Source organism: Mandrillus leucophaeus, unplaced genomic scaffold (genome assembly GCF_000951045.1).
Source record: "Mandrillus leucophaeus isolate KB7577 unplaced genomic scaffold, Mleu.le_1.0 Scaffold87, whole genome shotgun sequence".
Classification (NCBI taxonomy): domain Eukaryota; kingdom Metazoa; phylum Chordata; class Mammalia; order Primates; family Cercopithecidae; genus Mandrillus; species Mandrillus leucophaeus.
In genome coordinates, this window is record NW_012109474.1 from 1,991,804 (window position 1) to 1,998,710 (window position 6,907).

Here is a 6,907-nt window from a genome sequence, read left to right on the forward strand (position 1 = left end):
CGTGTGTGTGTGTGTCTGTGTGTGTGTGTCCGTGTGTGTGTGTGTGTGTCTGTGTGTGTCTGTGTGTGTGTGTGTCTGTGTGTGTGTGTGTAGGGGTGCTGAGGACTGGCTGGGGAGGCCATGAAGGGCTATGGGTATGTCTGTTCTCCATGCCTCCTGGCCAACCATGGGCAGAACTGGCCTTTGTCCTGGGAACTGTCCCTTGGCCCCGGAGCAGCTTCATCTGACTGAAGGGCTGACAGCCAGGACTTGGGAGGGCTCTGGATGGGGGTTCTCACTACAGACCTAGCTATGACCTTCTCCTCTGCCCCTGGGCAAACTATGCCTGGTCACCTGCCCATCCCTGCCTTCCCCGTCCTTCTTCCCGAAGGAGTCTGTGTTAGTCTGTTTCATGTTGCTATAAAGGAGGCCTGAGGCTGGGTAATTTGTAGAGGTTTGATTGACTCGTGGTTCTGCAGGTTGTACAGGAAGCGTGGCACCAGCATCGGCTCAGCTTCTGGTGAGGCCAAAGGAAGCTTACAGTCATGGCTGAAGGTGTAGGGGGAGCCAGTGTATCACATGGTGAGAGAGGGAGCAAGAGAGCCAAGGGGGAGGCCCCAGACTCTTAAATGATCGGATCTAACTGAGCAACAACTCACTCATCCCCAAGGGAATGGCACTAAGCCATCCATGAGGGATCCACCCCCATGACCCAACACCTGCCACCAGGCCCTACCTCCAACACTGGGGATCACATGTCAACATGAGACTTGGAGGGGACAGACATCCCACATATCAGAGCCTGATTAATATCCTGGGCCTCACTCTCCTCTCTGTAGCTAAGTAGGCTGGCCCCCGACCCTGATTTGGTGCCATGATGGGGACTCCTCTTCTTGCCAATAATGGTTTAGGAATGGGTGTGGGAAACTGGCCTGGGCATGGATATGTGAAGGGGCCTCTGAGAGAGGAGCCCTACTCCTGAGCTGTACTCCAGATGAGATCATGCTTTGATGTAACACCAGGAGCTGTGGCAGCCCTCTTGTGAGTATGAGGGAAGCTAGCCAGAGGGTGTCAAGTACACAGGGACACAGCATAGGACCTTAGGATGGCACTGAGCTGGTGCCTTCACCCTCGCTGGGGCTTCCTAACCTGTGAGATGACACCAGCTCTGGTTTCCTGAGGGCTTATCATTTCTAGACATAGTGCTAAATGCTCACATTATTCAACTATTATTTCTTGTAATCAGGTAGATTACAAGGTGTGGGATGTAGATGTGCAGAAATCACACATAAATCCCTGCTCCCTGAGAAGATATATTCTCCATTAAAGAAAATATAGAGTCTTGCTCTGTCATCCAGGCTGGAATACAATGGCACAGTCATAGCTCACTGCAGCCTTGACCTCCTGGGCTTGAGGAATCCTCCCATCTCAGCCTCTTGAGTAGCTGGCACCACAAGCATACACCACCACATGCGGCTATTTTTTTTTTTTTGTAGAGACAAGGTCTCACTATATTGCCCAGCCTGGTCTCAAACTCCTGACTTCAAGTGACTCTTCTGTCTTGGCCTTCCAATGTGCTGGAATTACAGGTCCAGCCACATTCTCCATTCTTTGAATGCTATTTCACTTAAGACTCGAACCATAGCCTGAGCTGAAGTGCAGACATCAGGGTCTGTCTTTCAAGACACAGTCTCCCCACATAGAGAGGGTTCTACAGACAGCAGAGGCTGGAAGGCAAAAGCCGTCATTCTCCAGGCACTTCTGAGGCTGGGGTCCTGCATGCAGCCCAGCTTTCTCCAAGAAGGGCCACCCAGCTGGGACTTGGAAAGTGGAGTGAGCATTGGGCACGGCAAGTGCGTGGGCATGTGGGCGAAGTGGTGGCCCTTGGCTTCTCCGGGGCCATCGTGGGCAGACTCTCATTACTGGTCTCTAGCTGCATGGCAGGACACCGAGTGTTGGGCAGGGCAGCAGCCACATTGCCTCTCAGTACTGGGGAGCACTTGGGAGTTTCCCCTGGCTGGGTGCCATCCAAGCTTAGGTCCCTGGCTCACCCTGGAATTGGGCAGCTATCTAATATTCAGAAATAAACCCTTTTTCCCCCAAATCAGCTCAAGTAGATTACATGTTTACTGCAAATAATATCGCCTAAAATGCACTTACGGGAGATGGTTGGTGGTAGATGGTGGGAATTCACCCAGTATGGGTAAAAAGCTGGTGTTTCCTGTTATGCAGTGGAAAAAGGTTAGGTCAAACTGTTGCCTCCTGTATGTAGGAAGGAAAGTCACAGCCAGACATGAGGCCGGTGTAGTCACAAGATGGAACTTTCTTCGGGTTTCTGTTCTTTGGGGAGGGTGTGTGGTGCTCTCTGCAGGGGAAGGCGGCTGTGCATGGATGTTGGATAGGGAAAGGGAGACATCATTAAGTAACATCCTCCTTCGCCTGCATTTCCCACGGCCTCTCCAGTGCACCAGGACTCAGAAAATAGAGCCCAAGCAAAGTCATGGTCTTCCTGGGCTTGCGAGTCAGAGGGTGCAGGTTGGGGTAGCCAGTGTGGCTGGAAGAAGAGGGACAAGATGCTAGAGAGGAAGGAGCCCCAAATTTGCCAGTAATTCCTCTTGTCACTGGCTAAGCTGAGCCTGTATAGAGCAAGACGCCAATCTAGAATTTTGAAAACATCTTCAAAAATGAAGACAAAAGAAAGGCATTTATAGATAGACAAAAGCTGAATTTGTCATCAGCATGGTGACCACCCTGTCCTGGGTACCCGTTATGTCTACTAATGAGGAACAATCACATCATCATTTTTGGCAGCCACTACACACAACTGGAACTCCTAAATACTGTCCTGAGTGAAGCCACTGAGTGAGACTCGTTTTTCGAAATCCAAACCGCCAGACGCAAAGGTTGAGCTCCACGACGGTTCCCGCCACATCTCATCCCTGGGACTCAGCCCATTCCTTTCTCTGGATCCTCTCTAGCATGTGCTGTATTGAGTAGCCCTGTCACCTCATCACTTACAAATGTGGAGAACATTCTTTCTATATCTTCCTCCACACAGTGATAAAACTGTTGAACAGGGCTGGGCTGAGAAGCAGAGACCAGAGCCATCCCTCTAGAAATCATCCTTGGATCAGTGGTTCTCAAAGTCTCTGGGATTGGCACAACTTTGCGTTCTTAAAAACTGAGGACTCCTAAAAGCTTTTGTTTATGTGTGTTAGATCTGTCCATATTTAATAAAAAATTAAACAGAAATGTAAAAATATTAACTCACTGAAGAATAACAATACTAAACCCATGACATGCTAACATAAGTAACTTTTATGAAGAATACTATGTTTTAAAAGAAAAAAAGATTTGTGAAGAGTGGCAACGTTTTGCATTTTTGCAAATCTCTAGTGTCTGCCTTAATAGAAGACAGCTGGATTCTCATATCAGTTCCACATTCAATCTGTTGCAATATCACACACATGCAGCTTCTGGAAAACTCCACCAAACACTCACGAAAGAATGAAAGAGAAAAGGTAAATAACATGATGATGATGATAAAGAAAGCACCTTAGGGACCCCCAGGTCTCCAGATCCCACTTTAGAACTGTTGCTTAGGTCACCACCTCTCCATTGGCGAGCGCCTTAACCCTCTAGGAACCCTGCCCAAAGAAGCAAATGGCCTGTTTTCAATGACTCTAACCTTGTTCCCCTACACTTGGGTATAGGAAGATGTAGAAACCGAGCCCCCAAGAGAATGTGTCGGCCTGAGCTCTCACAGCTGGCACATGGAACTGGAACTCAGGCTCTGGAGTCATGAAAGATGACCCCCAATGCCTCCGTGATGGTTTGGCTGAATTACGTCCCTGGCTCACGCGCTAATCTGCCTCATCTCCCCAAGTGCAGTGAAGGACCCTGGAGGCCAGGAAGGAGGTCTCTTCTCTGACAAGCTCTTCCTGGGCCTCCTTCAGGGACAGTGAACCCACTCTGTCAGCTGCAGTAGCAACATTTTCAAGGAAGCAATCCATGTCCCCATCCACACAGTGGGAGCTGGGTGCAAGGGGCTCCTCAATGTTCTGAAAAAATAAGGATTTCGAGGACAGTGGTGGGGTGTGGGAGAATGATGAGATCTCGGGTGCGGTGTGACTTCTCAGCCTCTTTCTTTGTCTTTCCTCTATCACAGGTGGGGCTGGGGCCCAGATGAGTACAGGCATGTGAGAAGATGGAAATGTAAACTGTAATGTCATGAGGATGTCACCCCCTTACACAGTGTCACATGTAAACATCCCATTTCACAAGGAAGATGGTGACGTCAGGAAGTGTGGGGGACTCGCCAAGGCCACGCGGCCAGTGAATGCCAGAGTAGGGTGAAGAGTGGAGTTGCTTCCCCAAAGTCCAGGGTGGCTATGAGGGCTTTACGTTTAAGTATCTCTCCATGGCCTTGGCTCAGATCTGGGGGCCCAGAGCCCAGAGAGTAAATCTGTAAGTCTTTGTTTCATTTTGTTTTGAGATAGGATTTCGCTCTGTCACCTAGGTTGGAGTCCAGTGGTGCAATCTCAGCTCACTGAAACCTCTGCCTCTGGGCTCAAGCTATCTTCCTTCCTCGGCCTCCCCAGCTGCTGGGACTACAGGTGTGCACCACCACACCTGGCTAATTTTTAAAATTTTCTGTATTTTGCCCAGGCTGGTCTCAAGCAATCCTCCCACCTCAGCCTCTCAAGTGCTGGGATTACAGGTGTGAGCCACTGCACCTGGCTTATAGGTTTTAATTAAAGTACATCTGTAAGTTGTAGACATCCAGCAATGTAAGTACGGACTTTCTTCCTTTTCAAGCTTTTCTGTGCAATTCTGGACGTTTTGCATTTCCATGTAGATTTTAGAATCAATTTGTCAAGTTTTCCCATTCCCCCATCATACTGGGATTTGGACTGAGGTTGCACTGAATCCACAGATCAATTCTGAGGGAACCAACTCTAATACTGAGCCTTCCAACTCATGAATCTAATGACCCTGGAATGGTCCCTTATTTAGGGAACCCTTATTTAGATCTTTAGTTTCAATCACACTTTATTTTAGATTGATCTCTGAGTATTTAATGTTTTAAAGAATGCTATTGTAAATGGTTCATTTTTAAAATTTCATTTTCTAATTGTTCATTGCTAGCATCAGAAATACAAGTTATTTTTGTCTATAACCTTGTATTCAGAAACTTTAATTTTACTAGTTTATTGGCAAATTCTTTTAAATTATCTATATCCTCAATCATGTCATTTCCAAATAATGGTAGTTAATTTTCTTCTGACCCTACCCAATTAATTTAAAAGGAAATCTTGCCGTACTAGGCCAGGAACTCAGGTAATAGTTTCCTCAACATATAGCAAAATTGACTATCGCACAGTGTACATTTGTATACCCACCATCTGGATTCTACCATTCTAGATTTTACCAAGTTTACTATATCTGCTTTATCACATATATATCTATCCATCAAGCCATCCTTTTTTCCCTTTTCATGATGCATTTCAAAGTAATTTAAGGTACCAGTACACTCCCCCCTAAATAGGCATGCATAGCATTACCTAACGACATTTTGAATAGAAGTGATACTAGACATCCTTTTTTTGCTTCTGATCTCAGAATGAAAGCTTTTGATATTTTAAGTATGATGTGTTTGCTGTAGTTTTAAAATAATATTTGTAAGATTAAGATAGATTCCATTTTTCCTAGTTTGCTAAACATTTCTATCACTCAAGATTGCTGAATTTTATCACATTTTCCCCTGCATTTATTTAGATCATTTACTTTTCCTTCCGTATTCTGTTTATGTGAGTAACTCTAATTGATTTGTGAAGGACAAATCCAATTTGATCATGATGTATTTTTACACATTGTATTTGTAGATTGGGGGTTTCTATTTGCTAACATTCGTTTAGACCTTTTGCATCTATACTATGAGGACTGGCCTGTAATTTTCCTTTCTTGTATTGTTCTTGGCAGATTCTTCATATCTAAGGTTAAGCTGGTTTCATAAAACAAATTAGAAGGTTTTTCTATTTTCTGGGAGAGTTTGTCTAAAATTGGCATTATTTCGCTCTTAAATGTTTGGTTAAATTCACTACCGAAGCCATCTTGGTCTGTAAATTTCCTGTGGCAGATTGTAATTATGGACTCAATTTATGCACTACATATAGGATGATTCCAATGTTCAGGATCTTTTCATGTCAGTTTTGAAGAGTTTTTTTTTTTTTAATAGTTTGTTCATTTTATGCAAAATCTAAAAACAACTTTAATGAGGAATACTTAATATGTACAAACTACACATATGTAATAAAGTGTACAATTTGATTAGATATATGTATACACCTATCACTGCAATGAAGATCATTTCGTCTAGATTTAAAATTTATTGGTATTCATAATATTCTCTTAAATATGTATACATATTTTTGAGACAAGGTCCCTCACTCCGTTGCCCAGGCTGGAGTGTGATGCCATGACCACAGCTCACTGCAGCCTCTACCTCCTGGGCTCAGGTAATCCTCCTACCTTAGCCTCTCCAGTAGCTGGGACTACAGGCACACACCAGCATGCTCAGCTAATATATATGTGTGTGTGTGTGTGTGTGTGTGTGTGTGTGTGTGTGTGTGTGTGTGTTTAGAGACAGGAGAGTTTCACCATGTTGGCCAGGCTGGCTTTTAAGTATTTTAAATGTCTGTATAATCCGAAGTAACTTGCCTGTTTCCCTTTCTGATATTGGCTATTCTTCTCTCTTGCCCTTTCTCCTTCCTTTTTGATCAGTCTTTTAAGGGGTTATGAATCCTTTTATTTATTTATTTTGAGATGGAGTCTCGCTCTATCGCCTAGGCTGGAGTGCAGTGGCGCAATCTCTGCCCACTGAAACCTCCACCTCCCAGGTTCAAGCAATTCTCTTGCCTCAGTCTCC